The sequence below is a fragment of the Pseudorasbora parva genome, chromosome 12 (genome assembly GCF_024679245.1).
Source record: "Pseudorasbora parva isolate DD20220531a chromosome 12, ASM2467924v1, whole genome shotgun sequence".
Classification (NCBI taxonomy): domain Eukaryota; kingdom Metazoa; phylum Chordata; class Actinopteri; order Cypriniformes; family Gobionidae; genus Pseudorasbora; species Pseudorasbora parva.
In genome coordinates, this window is record NC_090183.1 from 20,240,043 (window position 1) to 20,259,787 (window position 19,745).

Consider the following 19,745-nt stretch of genomic DNA (forward strand, 5'->3'; position numbering starts at 1 on the left):
TTCTTCAAGGATGACCCTTTAAACATATTTGTGGCCAATGAGTCTTTAAACTTGGACCTTCTTTACAGACTTCTGTCTTTCTGTTTTTTCTTCAGTAGATCAAAGATGAGATTTTTTGACAAAAAAAAAAAAGATTCTGATCCTGGATCCCATGAAGTTGAAATTTCTATTCATATAAATAGATTCCTTCTGATGTTTTATTAGTTCTTCAAGGATGACCTTTTGAACTTATTTGTGGCCAAAGAGTCTTTGAACTGAACATTCTATAGAGACATTATGACTACCTGTTTTTTCTTAAGTAGATCAAACATGAGTTTTTTTGACAAAAAAAGGATTCTGACCCTGGATCCCATGAAGTTGAACTTTCTATTCATATAAATAGATTCCTTTTGATGTTTTATTAGTTCTTCAAGGATGACCTTTTGAACTTATTTGTGGCCAAAGAGTCTTTGAACTTGAACATTCTATACAGACATTATGACTACCTGTTCTTTCATCAGTTGGTAAAGGAAGACATTTTTTGACAAAAAAAATAAAAAGATTCCATGAACATGAACTTTCTATTCATATAAATAGATTCCTTCTGATGTTTTATTAGTTCTTCAAGGATGACCCTTTGAAATTATTTTTGGCCCAAGAGTCTTTGAACTTGAACCTTCTTTACAGACTTCTGTCTTTCTGATTTTTCTTCAGTAGATCAAAGATGAGATTTTTTGACAAAAAAAAAAAAGATTCTGATCCTGGATCCCATGAAGTTGAACTTTCTATTCATATAAAGAGATTCCTTCTGATGTTTTATTAGTTCTTCAAGGATGACCTTTTGAACTTATTTGTGGCCAAATAATATTTGAACTTGAACATTCTATACAGACTTTAAGTCTACCTGTTGTTTCATCAGTAGGTAAAGGAAGACATTTTTTGACAAAAAAAATGAAAAGATTCTGACCCTAGATTCCATGAACTTGAACTTTCTAATCATATAAATAGATTCCTTCTGATGTTTTATTAGTTCTTCAAGGATGACCCTTTGAACTTATTTGTGGCCAATGAGTCTTTAAACTTGGACCTTCTTTACAGACTTCTGTCTTTCTGTTTTTTCTTCAGTAGATCAAAGATGAGATTTTTTGACAAAAAAAAAAAAAAAGATTCTGATCCTTGATCCCATGAAGTTGAACTTTCTATTCATATAAATAGATTCCTTCTGATGTTTTATTAGTTCTTCAAGGATGACCTTTTGAACTTATTTGTGGCCAAAGAGTCTTTGAACTGAACATTCTATAGAGACATTATGACTACCTGTTCTTTCATCAGTAGGTAAAGGAAGACATTTTTTGACAAAAAAATAAATGAAAAGATTCCATGAACTTGAACTTTCTATTCATATAAATAGATTCCCTCTGATGTTTTATTGGTTCTTAAAGGATGACCCTTTGAACTTATTTTTGGCCCAAGAGTCTTTGAACTTGAACCTTCTTTACAGACTTCTGTCTTTCTGTTTTTTCTTCAGTAGATCAAACATGAGTTTTTTTGACAAAAAAAAAGATTCTGACCCTGGATCCCATGAAGTTGAACTTTCTATTCATATAAACATATTCCTTCTGATGTTTTATTAGTTCTTCAATGATGACCTTTTGAACTTATTTATGGCCAAATAGTCTTTGAACTTGAATATTCTATACAGACTTTATGACTACCTTGTGTTTCATCAGTAAGTAAAGGAAGACATTTTTTGACAAAAATAAATAAGATTCTGACCCTAGATTCCACGAACTTGAACTTTCTATTCATATAAATAGATTCCTTGTGCTGTTTTATTAGTTCTTCAAGGATGACCTTTTGAACTTATTTGTGGCCAAATAGTCTTTGAACTTGAACTTTCTATGCAGACTTTATGACTACCTGTAACCAAAAGTAGGTAAAGGAAGACATTTTTTGACAACAAAAAAAAAGATTCTGACCCTAGATTCCATGAACTTGAACTTTCTATTCATATAAATTGATTCCTTCTGATTTTTATTAGTTCCTCAAGGATGACCCTTTGAACTTATTTGTGGCCAATGAGTCTTTAAACTTGGACCTTCTTTATAGACCTCTGTCTTTCTGTTTTTTCTTCAGTAGATCAAAGATGAGATTTTTTGAAAAAAAAAAAAAAAAAAGATTCTGATCCTGGATCCCATAAAGTTGAACTTTCTATTCATATAAATAGATTCCTTTTGAAGTTTTATTAGTTCTTCAAGGATGAACTTTTGAACTTATTTGTGGCCAAAGAGTCTTTGAACTTGAACATTCTATACAGACATTATGACTACCTGTTCTTTCATCAGTATGTAAAGGAAGACATTTTTTGACAAAAAAAATAAAATGATTCCATGAACTTGAACTTTCTATTCATATAAATAGATTCCTTCTGATGTTTTATTGGTTCTTCAAGGATGACCCTTTGAACTTATTTTTGGCACAAGAGTCTTTGAACTTGAACCTTCTTTACAGACTTCTGTCTTTCTGTTTTTTCTTCAGTAGATCAAACATGAGATTTTTTGAAAAATAAAAATAAAAAAAGAATCTGACCCTGGATCCCATGAAGTTGAACTTTCTATTCATATAATCAGATTCCTTCTGATTTTTTATTAGTTCGTCAAGGATGACCTTTTGAACTTATTTATGGCAAAATAGTCTTTGAACTTGAACATTCTATACAGACTTTATGACTACCTGTTGTTTCATTAGTAGGTAAAGGAAGACATTTTTTGACAAAAAAAAAAAAAAGATTCTGACCCTAGATTCCATGAACTTGAACTTTCTATTCATATAAATAGATTCCTTCTGATGTCTTATTAGTTCTTCAAGGATGACCCTTTGAACTTATTTGTGGCCAATGAGTCTTTAAACTTGGACCTTCTTTACAGACTTCTGTCTTTCTGTTTTTTCTTCAGTAGATCAAAGATGAGATTTTTTAACAAAAAAAAAAAAGATTCTGGTCCTGGATCCCATGAAGTTGAACTTTCTATTCATGTAAATAGATTCCTTCTGATGTTTTATTAGTTCTTCAAGGATGACCTTTTGAACTTATTTGTGGCCAAAGAGTCTTTGAACTTGAACATTCTATACAGACATTATTACTACCTGTTGTTTCATCAGTAGGTAAAGGAAGACATATTTGACAAAAAAATAAATAAAAAGATTCCATGAACTTGATCTTTCTATTCATATAAATAGATTCCTTCTGATGTCTTATTAGTTCTTCAAGGATGACCCTTTGAACTTATTTGTGGCCAATGAGTCTTTAAACTTGGACCTTCTTTACAGACTTCTGTCTTTCTGTTTTTTCTTCAGTAGATCAAAGATGAGATTTTTTTGACAAAAAAAAAAAAAGATTCTGATCCTGGATCCCATGAAGTTAAACTTTCTATTCATATAAATAGATTCCTTCTGATGTTTTATTAGTTCTTCAAGGATGACCTTTTGAACATATTTGTGACAAAAGAGTCTTTGAACTTGAACATTCTATACAGACATTATGACTACCTGTTCTTTCATCAGTAGGTAAAGGAAGACATTTTTTGACAAAAAAAATAAAAAGATTCCATGAACTTGAACTTTCTATTCATATAAATAGATTCCTTCTGATGTTTTATTAGTTCTTCAAGGATGACCCTTTGAACTTATGATTCATTATGATTCAACTTGTGATGAAGCATCAGAAAGAATATATTAGTATATATAGAATGTTCGAGTTCAAAGTCTTTTTGGCCAAGAATAAGATCAAAAGTCATCCTTGAAGTACTAGTTCCATCAGAGGGAATCTATTTATATGTATAGAAAGTTCAAGTTCATGGAATCTATGGGCAGAATTTTATTTTCAAAAGTCATATTTGAACTTCTGATAATACAACCAAAAGCCTATATGTTTGAATTTAAATGTAAAGTTGAAAGACTCTTTGTCCAAAAAAACATTCAAAAAGCCATACTTGAACTAAAGATGAAACCGCAGCAGAAATCTGTTAGACTGCATAGAACGTTACAGTTATAGGATCCGGGGTCAGACTTTTATCTTTTTTGTTAGAAACTAATCCTTGAACTACAGATAAAACAACAGAAAGTCTGTATAGAAGGTTCAAGTTGAAAGAATATTTGGCCACAAATAAGTTTAAAAGGTCATCCTTTAACCAGTGCATCAGAAGGAATATATACATATATATATATATATATATATATATATATATATATATATATATATATATATATATATATATATATATATATATATATATATATATATATATATATATATATATATATATATATATATATATATATATATATATAAAACGTTCAAGTTCATGGAATCCAGGGGAAGAACATTATTTCAAAAAGTCATATTTGAACTTGTGATGAAGCATCAGAAGGAATATATTAGTATATATAGAATGTTCAAGTTCAAAGACTCTTTGGCCAAGAATAAGATCAAAAGGTCATCCTTGAAGTACTAATTCCATCAGAGGGAATCTTTTTATATGTATAGAAAGTTCAAGTTCATAGGATCCAGGGTCAGATTTTTTTTTTTTTTGTCAAAAAATGTCATCCTTTAACTACTGATAAGACAACAGGAGTCATAAAGTCTGTATAGAATGTTCAAGTTCAAAGTCTCTTTGGCCAAGAATAAGATCAAAAGTCATCCTTTAAGTACTAGTTCCATCAGAGGGAATCTATTTATATGTATAGAAAGTTCAAGTTCATAGGATCCAGGGTCAGAATTTTTTTGGTCAAAAATGTCATCTTTGAACTACTGATAAAATAACAGGAGTCATAAAGTTTGTATAGAAGGTTCAAGTTCAAAGACTATTTGGCCACAAATAAGTTCAAAAGGCCATCCTTAAAGCACTGATGAAGCATCAGAAGGAATCTATTTATATGTATAGGAAGTTCAATTTCATGGAGTCCAGGGTCAGAAGATTTTTCCAAAAGTCATATTTGAACTTGGAATGAAACATCAGAAGGAATATATTAGTATATATAGAAAGTTCAAGTGCATGGAATCTAGGGGCAGAAAAAAATGTTCAAAAAGTCATATTTGAACTTCTGAAAGAAAAAAAAGCGGAAAGCCTATACGTGTAAATTTAAATTTAAAGTTCAAAGACTCTTTGTCCAAAAATATATTCAAAAAGCCATACTTGAACTAAAGATGAAACAAAAGAAGGAATCTATATGTATGCATAGAAAGTTCAAGTTCATGGGGTCCTGAGTCAGAAAGTATTTTTTTTTTTTGTCAAAAAATGTCATCCTTGCTCTACTGATGAAAAAACTGAAAGTCATAAGTCTGTATAGAAGATTCAAGTTCAAAGACATTTTGGCCACAAATAAGTTCAAAAGGTCATCCTTAAAGCACTGATGAAGCATCAAAAGGAATCTATTTATATGTATAGGAAGGTCAAGTTCATGGAATCCAGAGGCAGAACTTTTTTCCAAAAGTCATATTTGAACTTGGGATGAAACATCAGAAGGAATATATTAGTATACATAGAAAGTTCAAGTTCAAAGACTATTTGGCCACAAATAAGTTTAAAAGGTCATCCTTTAACCAGTGCATCAGAAGGAATCTATATATATATATAAGAATATTTGGCCAAGAATAAGATCAAAAGGTCATCCTATAACGTTCTATATATATATATATATATATATATATATATATATATGTATATATATGTATATATGTATATATGTATATATATATATATATATATATATATATATATATATATATATATATATATATATATATATATATATATATATATATATATATATATATATATATATATATATATATATATATATATATATATATATATATATATATATATATATATATATATATATATATATAGAATGTTCAAGTTCATGGAATCCAGGGGAAGAACAATATTTCAAAAAGTCATATTTGAACTTGTGATGAAACATCAGAAGGAATATATTAGTATATATAGAATGTTCAAGTTCAAAGACTCTTTGGCCAAGAATAATATCAAAGGTCATCCTTGAAGTACTAATTCCATCAGAGGGAATCTATTTATATGTATAGAAAGTTCAAGTTCATAGGATCCAGGGTCAGATTTTTTTTGTCAAAAAATGTCATCCTTGAACTACTGATAAAACAACAGGAGTCATAAAGTCTGTATAGAAGGTTCAAGTTCAAATTTGGCCACAAATAAGTTCAAAACGTCATCCTTAAAGCACTGATGAAGTATCAAAAGGAATCTATTTATATGTATAGAAAGTTCAAGTTCATGGAATCCAGGGGGAGAACATTATTTCAAAAAGTCATATTTGAACTTGTGATGAAGCATCAGAAGGAATTTATTAGTGTATATAGAATGTTCAAGTTCAAAGACTCTTTGGCCAAGAATAATATCAAAAGGTCATCCTTGAAGTACTAATTCCATCAGAGGGAATCTATTTATATGTATAGAAAGTTCAAGTTCATAGGATCCAGGGTCAGAATTTTTTTTTTTTTTTGTCAAAAAATGTCATCCTTGAACTACTGATAAAACAACAGGAGTCATAAAGTCTGTATAGAAGGTTCAAATTCAAATAATATTTGGCCAATAATAAGAGCAAAAGTTCATCCTTGAAGAACTAATAAAACATCAGAAGGAATCTATTTATATGTATAGAAAGTTCAAGTTCATGGAATCTAGGGGCAGAATTTTATTTTCAAAATTCATATTTGAACTTCTGATAAAACATCCAAAAGCCTATACGTTTTAATTTAAATGTAAAGTTGAAATATTTTTGACTCTTTGTTCAAAAATATATTTTTGACTCTTTGTTCAAAAATATATTCAAAAAGTCATACTTGAACCAAAGATGAAACCGATGCAGAAATCTGTTAGAATGGATAGAACGTTCCAGTTATAGGATCCCGGGTCAGACTTTTTTTTTTGTGTCAAAAACTAATCCTTGAACTACTGATAAAACAACAGAAAGTCATATGTCTGTATAGAAGGTTCAAGTTCAAAGACTATTTGGCCACAAATAAGTTTACAAGTTCATCCTTGAAACAGTCCATAAGAAGGAATCTATCTATATATATGTAAAGAAAGTTCAAGTTCATGGAATCCAGGGGAAGAACATTATTTCAAAAAGTCATATTTGAACTTGTGATTGAAGCATCAGAAGGAATATATTAGTAGACATAGAATGTTCAAGTTCAAAGACTCTTTGGCCAAGAATAATATCAAAAGGTCATCCTTGAAGTACTAAATACATCAGAGGGAATCTATTTATATGTATAGAAAGTTCAAGTTCATAGGATCCAGGGTCAGATTTTTTTTTGTCAAAAAATGTCATCCTTGAAGTACTGATAAAACAACAGGAGTTATAAAGTCTGTATAGAAGGTTCACGTTCAAAGAACATTTGGCCACAAATAAGTTCAAAAGGTCATCCTTAAAGCACTGATGAAGCATCAAAAGGAATCTATTTATATGTATAGGAAGGTCAAGTTCATGGAATCCAGAGGCAGAACATTTTTCCAAAAGTCATATTTGAACTTGGGATGAAACATCAGAAGGAATATATTAGTATATATAGAAAGTTCAAGTTCAAAGACTATTTGGCCACAAATAAGTTTAAAAGGTCATCCTTGAACCAGTGCATCAGAAGGAATCTATATATATGTATAGAAAGTTCAAGTTCATGGAATCCAGGGGAAGAACATTATTTCAAAAAGTCATATTTGAACTTTTGATGAAGCATCAGAAGGAATATATTAGTATTTATAGAATGTTCAAGTTCAAAGACTCTTTGGCCAAGAATAAGATCAAAAGGTCATCCTTGAAGTACGAATTCCATCACAGGGATTCTATTTATATGTATAGAAAGTTCAAGTGCATAGGATCCAGGGTCAGATTTTTTTTTGTCAAAAAATGTCATCCTTGAACTACTGATAAAACAACAGGAGTCATAAAGTCTGTATAGGAGGTTCAAGTTTAAAGAATATTTGGCCAAGAATAAGAACAAAGTTCATCCTTGAAGAACTACTCTATTTAATCAGAAGGAATCTATTTAGCATTAGAAGGAATCTATTTATATGTATAGAAAGTTCAAGTTCATGGAATCCAGGGTCAGAACATTTTTCCAAAAGTCATATTTGAACTTGGGATGAAACATCAGAAGGAATATATTAGTATATATAGAAAGTTCAATTTCAAAGTCTATTTGGCCAAGAATGAGGTCAAAAGTTCATCCTTGAAGAACTAATAAAAGATCAGAAGGAATCTATTTATATGTATTCAAGTTCATGCAATCTAGGGGGAGAAAAAAATGTTCAAAAAGTCATATTTGAACTTCTGATAAAACATCTGAAAGCCTATATGTGTGAATTTAAATGTAAAATTCAATCACTTCGTTGGCCAAAAATAAATTCAACAGGTCTTCCTTGAAGTACTGACCAGTAAATGATTCTTTTAATTTGTATAGATTGGTCGAGCTCATTGATTCCATGGTAAGATTTTTTTTTTCTTTGTTCAAAACGTCATATTTGAACTTTGAGGTCTGTATATATAAACAGTTTAATAGTTAGGATTCCTTTTTCCAGCATTGTGTTTAAAAGGTCAAAAATTGTCTACATTCATTTTTAAAAATACATTACAAATACATCAAAGTCTGTTTGTAAAATTTTTAAGGATTCTTATGGCAATTCTCTCTGGGCACGCCCGTTCTTGTCTGATCTCGGAAGTTCAGCAGGGTCTTCAGCAGGGTCTTGGATGGGAAACCTCCATTTATCATTTAAGTTATCTAAGTCATCTAAGTTCAAAAGCACTTATCTATTTAATACAGCACGAGTTCTTGTAAAACCAGCTTTTGAATGCATTGAAAACCCACTGAAGAGATCTTCAATGTAAAAGAGTCTTAAATGCAATGCAATGCAAAAGCACTAAACTCGTCATTGCACAGAGAATCATTATATGAAATAAGCGATAACCATCTTCAAGAGGTCAAGAGGCATTTATTTGTCATTTGCATAGTTAACACAAGGGAAAACTGGGCATTGAAATCTTTTTTCGTATGCAATGCAATGCAAAGCACTAATTTTTTCAATGCACAAATTTTTGGTATACATGCATGCAAAGTCTTCAATGCACAAGTTTTTTCGTATGCAATGCAAAACCACTAATCTTTTCATTACACCCTGAAGACTTATATGCAATGCAAAAGTGCTAATATCTTGAATGCGCAACGAGTTATTTTATGCAATGCAAAGCAAAAGCACTATCTCTTCGTTTTTGCATGCTAATTCAAAAGCTTTAATCTCCTTAGTTTTTTTTTTGTAGAACAAGTTTTTTCATAAAACAAGTTTTGTTCGTATGCAATGCAAAAGCACTAATCTCCCCACTACGCAAGGTTTTTCATATGCAATGCATTGCAAAAGCGCTTATATCTTCAATGCATGATGAGTTCAATGCAATGCAAAAGCACTAATCTCCACAGTGCACAAGTATTTTTGTATGCAGTGCAAAGCACTTATCTCCCCACTACACAAGGTTTTTCGTATGCAATGCATTGCAAAAGCGCTAATATCTTCATTGCAAGACGAGTCCAATGCAATGCAAAAGCACTAATTTCTTCATTGCACAAGTTTTTTCGTATGCAATGCAAACGAACTAATCTCTTTAATGCACAGTTAGATCTTATAGGCAATGTAATGCAATGTAAAGTTTTTTGTATGCATGCATGCAAGCCGCAAGTTTTTTCGTATGCAATGCAAAATCACTACTCTCCCCAGTGCACAGGTTTCTTCGTATGCAATGCAAAAGTGGTATATCTTCAATGCATGACGAGTTCAATGCAATGCAAAAGCACTAATCTCCCCAGTAGTGCAAAAGCACAAGTTTTTTCGCATGCAATGCATTGCAAAAGCGCTAATATCTTCAATGCATAACGAGTTCTAGCAATGCAAAAGCATTGCATCTTCATTGCACAAGTTTTATCGTATGCAATGCAAACGAACTAATCTCTTTAATGCACCGTGAGATCTTATATGCAATGTAAAGTTTTTTTCTATTGCATGCATACAAAAGACTTCAAGCCGTGACTTCAAGTGCTAATATCTTCAATGCACGACGAGGTCTATGCAACGCAAAAGCACGATCTCTTTGACGCACAGTTTTTTCATATGCAATGCAAAAGCACTAATATTTAATTGCACAGCGAATTCTTATATAATAATTATATATAAGCAATACAATGGAAAAGCGCTATCTTCAATGCACAACGAGTTATTTCATGCAACGCAATGAAAAAGTACTATCTCTTCGATACACAGCAAGTTTTTGGATGCAATGCAATGTAAAAGCAATAATCTCCAGTGCACAAGTTTTTTCGACTGCAATGCAATGCAAAAGCACTAATTTTTCAATGCACAAAGGGTTTTTGAATGCACGAAAGCAAGACTTTAATGCACGAGTTTTTTCGTATGCAATGCAAAAGCACTAATCTTTTCATTACACCCTGAATTCTCATATGCAATGCAATGCAAAAGCACAATCTATTCGATGCACAGCAAGTTTTTGCATGCTATGTAATTAATCTCCTCAGTGCACAAGTCTTTTTCGTGTTCAATGCAAAAGCACTTATCTTCCACTGCACAAGTTTTTTAGTAGGCAATGCAATGCACGAATATCTCCAATGCATGACGAGTTCAATGCATTGCAAAAGCACTAATCTCCCCAGTGCACAAGTTTTTTCGCATGCAAGCAATGCCAAAGCACTCATTTCTTCAATGCACAAAGGGGTTTTTGTATGCATGCACAAGTTTTTTCGTATGTAATGCAAAAGCACAATCTTTTCTTACACCCTGAATTCTTAATGCAATGCAATGCAAAAGTGCTAACATCAATGCGCAACGAGTAATTTTATGCAATGCAAAACAAAGCAAAAGCACTAATCTCTTCATTGCACAAGTTTTTTCGTATGCAATGCAATAAATGCATAACGAGTTCTAGCAATGCAAAAGCACTATCTCTTCATTGCACAAGTTTTTTCGTTAGCAATGCAAACGAACTAATCTCTTTAATGCACAATGAGATCTTATATGCAATGTAATGCAATGTAAAGTTTTTTGTATTGCATGCATGCAAAAGACTTTAAGCCGCAAGTTTTTTCGTATGCAATACAATGCAATTCAAAAGCGAAAATATCTTAAATGCACGAGTTCTATGCAATGCAAAAGCACGATCTCTTCGATGCACAGATTTTTCGTATGCAATGCAAAAGCACTAATTTTAATTGCACAGCAAATTCGTATATGCAATGCAATGCAATGTAAAGTTTTTTTGTATTGCATGCATGCCAAAGTCTTCAAGCCGCAAGTTTTTTCGTATGCAATGCAAAAGCACTACTCTCCCCAGTGCACAAGTTTGTCGTATGCAATGCAATGCAAAAGCAATAATATCTTCAATGCATGACGAGTTAAATGCAATGCAAAAGCACTAATCTACCCAGTGCACAAGTTTTTTCACATGCAAAGCAATGCAAAAGCACTAATTTTCCCAGTGCACAAGCTTTTTCGCATGCATTGCAATGCAAAAACACTCATTTTTCAAAGCACAAACAAAGTTTTTGTATGCATGCAAAAGAACTAATCTCTGCATTGCACAAGTTTTTTCGTTAGCAATGCAAACGAACTAATCTCTTTAATGCACAGTGAGATCTTATATGCAATGTAATGCAATGTAAAGTTTTTTGTATTGCATGCATGCAAAAGACTTTAAGCCGCAAGTTTTATCGTATGCAATACAATGCAATGCAATGCAAAAGCGAAAATATCTTAAATGCACGAGTTCTATGCAATGCAAAAGCACGATCTCTTCGATGCACAGATTTTTCGTATGCAATGCAAAAGCACTAATATTTAATTGCACAGCAAATTCTTATATGCAATGCAATGCAATGTAAAGTTTTTTGTATTGCATGCATGCCAAAGTCTTCAAGCCGCAAGTTTTTTCGAATGCAATGCAAAAGCACTACTCTCCCCAGTGCACAAGTTTTTTCGTATGCAATGCAATGCAAATGCGCTAATATCTTCAATGCATGACGAGTTAAATGCAATGCAAAAGCACTAATCTCCCCAGTGCACAAGCTTTTTCGCATGCATTGCAATGCAAAAGCACTCATTTTTTCAATGCACAAAGTTTTTGTATGCATGCATGCAGTCTTCAGTGCACAAGTTTATTCGTAGGTAATGCAAAAGCACTAATCTTTTCATTACACCCTGAATTCTTTTATATGCAATGCAAAAGCGCTAATATCTTCAATGCGCAACGAGTTATTTTATGCAATGCAAAAGCACTATCTCATCGATGCAGAGCAAGTTTTTGTAAGCAATGCAATGCAAAACACTTAATCTCCTTATTGCACATTTTTTTTCGTATGCAATGCAATGCAAAAGCGCTAATATCTTCAATGCATAACGAGTTCTAGCAATGCAAAAGCACTATCTCTTCATTGCACAAGTTTTTTCGTTAGCAATGCAAACGAACTAATCTCTTTAATGCACAGTGAGATCTTATATGCAATGTAATGCAATGTAAAGTTTTTTGTATTGCATGCATGCAAAAGACTTTAAGCCGCAAGTTTTTTCGTATGCAATACAATGCAATGCAAAAGCGAAAATATCTTAAATGCACGAGTTCTATGCAATGCAAAAGCACGATCTCTTCGATGCAAAGATTTTTCGTATGCAATGCAAAAGCACTAATATTTAATTGCACAGCAATTCTTATATGCAATGCAATGCAATGTAAAGTTTTTTGTATTGCATGCATGCCAAAGTTGTATTGCATGCATGCCAAAGTATTGCATGCATGCCAAATTCAAGCCGCAAGTTTTTCGTAGGCAATGCAAAAGCACTACTCTCCCCAGTGCACAAGTTTTTCCGTATGCAATGCAATGCAAAAGCGCTAATATCTTCAATGCATGACGAGTTAAATGCAATGCAAAAGCACTAATCTACCCGGTGCACAAGTTTTTTCACATGCAAGGCAATGCAAAAGCACTAATCTCCCCAGTGCACAAGCTTTTTCGCATGCATTGCAATGCAAAAGCACTCATTTTTTCAATGCACCAACAAAGCTTTTGTATGCATGCATGCAGTCTTCAGTGCACAAGTTTATTCGTATGTAATGCAAAAGCACTAATCTTTTCATTACACCCTGAATTCTTTTATATGCAATGCAAAAGCGCTAATATTTTCAATGCGCAACGAGTTATTTTATGCAATGCAAAAGCACTATCTCATCGATGCACAGCAAGTTTTTGTAAGCAATGCAATGCAAAACACTAATCTCCTTATTGCACATTTTTTTTCGTATGCAATGCAATGCAAAAGCGCTAATATATTCAATGCATAACGAGTTCTAGCAATGCAAAAGCACTAATCTCTTCATTGCACAAGTTTTTTCGTATGCAATGCAATTAATGCATAACGAGTTCTAGCAATGCAAAAACACTATCTCTTCATTGCACAAGTTTTTTCGTTAGCAATGCAAACGAAATAATCTCTTTAATGCACAGTCAGGTCTTATATGCTATGTAATGCAATGTAAAGTTTTTTGTATTGCATGCATGCAAAAGACTTTAAGCCGCAAGTTTTTTCGTATGCAATACAATGCAATGCAAAAGCGCTGTCTCAATGCACAACGAGTTATTTCATGCAACGCAATGCAAAAGTACTGTCTCTTCGATACACACCAATTTTTTGGATGCAATGCAATGCAAAAGCAATAATCTCCAGTGCACAAGTTTTTCGCAAGCAATGCAATGCAAAAGCATTAATCTCCTCAGTGTACAAGTTTTTTTCGTGTGCAATTGCAAAAGCACTAATCTTCCACTGCACAAGTTTTTTCGTATGCAATTCAATGCAAAAGTGCTAATATCTTCAATGCACGACGAGTTCAATGCAAAGCAATGCAAAAGCGCTATCTTAAATGCACAAGTTATTTCATGCAAAGCAAAAGAACTATCTCTTCGATGTACAGCAAGTTTTTGGAGGCAATGCAATGCAAAAGCACTCATTTTGTCAACGCACAAAGGGTTTTTGTATATTCATGCATCCAAAAGTCTTCAATGCACGAGTTTTTTCGTAGGCAATGCAAAAGCACTATCTCATCGATGCACAGCAAGTTTTTGTAAGCAATGCAATACAAAACATTAATCTACTCATTGCACAAGCTTTTTCGTATGCAATGCAATGCAAAAGTACTAATCTCGTCATTGCCCGAATTTTCCCTATGCGATGCAAATCAATGCAAAAGCGCTAATATATTCATTGCGCAACGAGTTCTTTGTGCAATGCAATACAAAATATATTCAGTGCACAACGAGTTATTTCATGCAATGCAATGAAAAAGTACTTATTTCATAAATGTGCAACGAGTTCTTATTTCATTGCAATGCAAATGCTCTGATTTCTTCAATGCTTTTTGCATGGGTGCAGGGTTTTTGCAGGTTTTTTTATACAATGCATGCAAAATTCTTCAGTGCACAAGTTTTTTTCGTATGCAATGCAAAGCGATGAAATGCAAAAGCCCTAAATCTCTTCAATGTACAACGCAATTGATGTGGATTCTGACTAATTCCTATTCCAAAGAAGGTTCAATAAATATATATCCAATAGTTAAAAATGGAACATGTTCTGGCTAATGTATTATCTGAATGTACGAATGTTTAGACAGTTAAAGTTGGGACTCCCAGACTTCTTCTGATATTTCAGCAGCAGTTCAAGAATGAAATTTTGAAATACAGGCCAACAAAAACTTTCTTCTGGCCAAAGATTCTCTGAACTTGAACTTTCTTTACAGACTTATGTCTTTCTGTTGTTTCTTCAGTAGATCAAGGATGAGATTTTTTGACAAAAAAAAAAGACTCCGACTCTGGATCTCATGAACTTGAAAATTCTCTCCATATAAATAGATTCCTTCTGATGCAGTGGTTCACCTTTTGAACTTATTTTTGGCCAAATAGTATTTGAACTGAACATTCTACACAGACTTTATGACTACCTGTTGTTTCATCAGTAGGTCAAGGAAGACATTTTTTGACAAAAAAAAAAAAAAAATCTGACCCTAAGTTCCATGAACTTGAATAATCAATACATATAAATAGATTCCTTCTGATCGTTTATTAGATCTTCAATGATGACTCTTTGAACTTATTTTTGGCCAAAGAGTCTTTGAACTTGAACCTTCTTTACAGACTTATGTCTTTTTGTTGTTTCTTCAGTAGATAGAGGATGAGATTTTTTGACAAAATTAAATAAGATTCTGACCCTAGATTCCACGAACTTGAACTTTCTATTCATATAAATAGATTCCTTGTGATGTTTTATTAGTTCTTCAAGGATGACCCTTTGAACTTATTTGTTGTGGCCAAGGAGTCTTTAAACTTGGACCTTCTTTACAGAATTCTGTCTTTCTGTTTTTTCTTCAGTAGATCAAAGATGAGATTTTTTGACAAAAAAAACAAAAAAGATTCTGACCCTAGAGTGCATGCACTTGAACTTTCTATTCATATGAGTAGAATCCTTCTGATGTTTGATTAGTTCTTCAAGGATGACCCTTTGAACTTATTTGTTGCCAATGAGTCTTTAAACTTGGACCTTCTTTACAGAAATCTGTTTTCTTTTTTTTCTTCAGTAGATCAAAGATAAGATTTTTTGACAAAAAAAAAAGATTCTGATCCTGGATCCCATGAAGTTGAACTTTCTATTCATATAAATAGATTCCTTCTGATATTTTATTAGTTCTTCAAGGATGACCTTTTGAACTTATTTGTGGCCAAATAGTCTTTGAACTTGACCATTCTATACAGAATTTATGACTACCTGTTGTTTCATCAGTAGGTAAAGGAAGACATTTTTTGACAAAAAATAAATAAAAAGATTCTGACCCTAGATTCCATGAACTTGAACTTTCTATTCATATAAATAGATTCCTTGAGATGTTTTATTAGTTCTTCAAGGATGACCTTTTGAACTTATTTGTGGCCAAATAGTCTTTAAACTTGACCATTCTATACAGACTTTATGACTACCTGTTGTTTCATCAGTAGGTAAAGGAAGACATTTTTTGACAAAAATAAATAAGATCCTGACCCTAGATTCCACAAACTTGAAATTTCTATTCATATAAATAGATTCCTTCTGATGTTTTATTAGTTCTTCAAGGATGACCTTTTGAACATATTTATGGCCAAAGAGTCTTTGAATGTGAACATTCTATACAGACTTTATGACTACCTGTTGTTTCATCAGTAGGTAAAGGAAGACATTTTTTGACAAAAAAAATAAAAAGATTCTGACCCTATATTCCATGAACTTGAACTTCTTTATTCATATAAATGGATTCCTTCTGATGTCTTATTAGTTCTTCAAGGATGACCCTTTGAACTTATTTGTGGCCAAATGAGTCTTTAAACTTGAATCTTCTTTACAGACTTCTGTCTTTCTGTTTTTTCTTCAGTAAATCAAAGAGGAGATTTTTTGACAAAAAAAAAAAAAAATTCTTATCCTGGATCCCATGAAGTTGAACTTTCTATTCATATAAATAGATTCCTTCTGATGTTTTATTAGTTCTTCAAGGATGACCTTTTGAACTTATTTGTGGCCAAATAGTCTTTGAACTTGACCATTCTATACAGACTTTATGACCACCTGTTGTTTCATCAGTAGGTCAAGGAAGATCTTTTTTTTACAAAAAAATAAAATAAGATTCTGACCCTAGATTCCATGAACTTGAACTCTCTATTCATATAAATAGATTCCTTCAGATATTTTATTAGTTCTTCAAGGATGACCTTTTGAACATATTTGTGGCCAAATAGTCTTTGAACTTGAACTTTCTATAAAGACTTTATGACTACCTGTGGGTCACCAGTAGGTAAAGGAAGACATTTTGTGACAAAAAAAAAAAAAAAAGATTGTGACCCTAGATTCCATGAACTTGAACTTTCTATTCATATAAATAGATTCCTTCTGATGTTTTATTAGTTCTTCAAGGATGACCTTTTGAACTTATTTATGGTTAAAGAGTCTTTGAACTTGAACATTCTATACAGACTTTATGACTACCTGTTGTTTCATCAGTAGGTAAAGGCAGACATTTTTGACAACAAAAAAAAAAGATTCCATGAACTTGAACTTTCTATTCATATAAATAGATTCCTTCTGATGTCTTATTAGTTCTTCAAGGATGACCCTTTGAACTTATTTGTGGCTAATGAGTCTTTAAACTTGGAACTTCTTTACAGACTTCTGTCTTTCCTGTTTTTCTTCAGTAGATCAAAGATGAGATTTTTTGACAAAAAAAAAAAAAAAAGATTCTGATCCTGGATCCCATGAAGTTGAACTTTCTATTAATATAAATAGATTCCTTCTGATGTTTTATTAGTTCTTCAAGGATGACCTTTTGAACTTATTTGTGGCCAAAGAGTCTTTGAACTTGAACATTCTATACAGACATTATGACTACCTGTTCTTTCATCAGTAGGTAAAGGAAGACATTTTTTGACAAAAAATAAATAAAAAGATTCTGACCCTAGATTCCATGAACTTGAACTTTCTATTCATATAAATAGATTCCTTGAGATGTTTTATTAGTTCTTCAAGGATGACCTTTTGAACTTATTTGTGGCCAAATAGTCTTTAAACTTGACCATTCTATACAGACTTTATGACTACCTGTTGTTTCATCAGTAGGTAAAGGAAGACATTTTTTGACAAAAATAAATAAGATCCTGACCCTAGATTCCACAAACTTGAAATTTCTATTCATATAAATAGATTCCTTCTGATGTTTTATTAGTTCTTCAAGGATGACCTTTTGAACATATTTATGGCCAAATAGTCTTTGAATTTGAACATTCTATACAGACTTTATGACTACCTGTTGTTTCATCAGTAGGTAAAGGAAGACATTTTTTGACAAAAAAAATAAAAAGATTCTGACCCTATATTCCATGAACTTGAACTTCTTTATTCATATAAATGGATTCCTTCTGATGTCTTATTAGTTCTTCAAGGATGACCCTTTGAACTTATTTGTGGCCAAATGAGTCTTTAAACTTGAATCTTCTTTACAGACTTCTGTCTTTCTGTTTATTCTTCAGTAAATCAAAGAGGAGATTTTTTGACAAAAAAAAAAAATTCTTATCCTGGATCCCATGAAGTTGAACTTTCTATTCATATAAATAGATTCCTTCTGATGTTTTATTAGTTCTTCAAGGATGACCTTTTGAACTTATTTGTGGCCAAATAGTCTTTGAACTTGACCATTCTATACAGACTTTATGACTACCTGTTGTTTCATCAGTAGGTAAAGGAAGACCTTTTTTGACAAAAAATAAATAAAAAGATTCTGACCCTAGTTTCCATGAACTTGAACTTTCTATTCATATAAATAGATTCCTTGAGATGTTTTAAAGTTCTTCAAGGATGACCTTTTGAACTTATTTGTGGCCAAATAGTCTTTGAAGTTGAACATTTTATACAGACTTTATGACTACCTGTTTTTTCTTCAGTAGATCAAGGATGAGATTTTTTGACAAAAAAAAGATTATGACCCTGAATCCCATGAATTTGAACTTTCTCTGCATATAAATAGATTCCTTCTCATGCAGTGGTTCAAGGATGTCCCTTTGAACTTATTTTTGGCCAAACAGTCGTTGAACTTGAACCTTCTTTACAGACGTATGTCTTTCTCTTGTTTCTTCAGTAGATCAAGGATGAGATTTTTTGACAAAAAAACAAAACAAAAAAGATTCTGACCCTGGATCCCATGAACTTGAACATTCTATGTATATAAATATATTCCTTCTGATGCAGTGGTTCAAAGATGACCTTTTGAACTTATTTGTGGCCAAATGAGTCTTTAAACTTGAACCTTCTTTACAGACTTTATGACTACCTGTTGTTTCATCAGTAGGTCAAGGAAGATCTTTTTTTTACAAAAAATAAAATAAGATTCTGACCCTAGATTCCATGAACTTGAACTCTCTATTCATATAAATAGATTCCTTCTGATATTTTATTAGTTCTTCAAGCATGAACTTTTGAACTTATTTTTGGCCAAAGAGTCTTTGAACTTGAACCTTCTTTACAGACTTATGTCTTTCTATTGTTTCTTCAGTAGATCAAGGATGAGATTTTTTGACAAGAAAAAAAAAAGATTCTGACCCTGGATCCGAAGAACTTGAACTTTCTATGCATATATATAGATTCTGATGCAGTGGTTCAAGGATGACCTTTTGAACTCATTTGTGGCCAAATGAGTCTTTAAACTTGAACCTTCTTTACAGACTTTATGACTACCTGTGGTTCATCAGTAGGTAAAGGAAGACATTTTTTGACAAAAATAAATAAGATTCTGACCCTAGATTCCACGAACTTGAACTTTCTATTCATATAAATAGATTCCTTCTGATGTTTTATTAGTTCTTCAAGGATGACCTTTTGAACTTATTTATGGCCAAATAGTCTTTGAACTTGAACATTCTACACAGATTTTATGACTACCTGTTGTTTCATCAGTAGGTAAAGGAAGACATTTTTTGACAAAAAAAATAAAAAGATTCTGACCCTAGATTCCATGAACTTGAACTTCTTTATTCATATAAATAGATTCCTTCTGATGTCTTATTAGTTCTTCAAGGATCACCCTTTGAACTTATTTGTGGCCAAATGAGTCTTTAA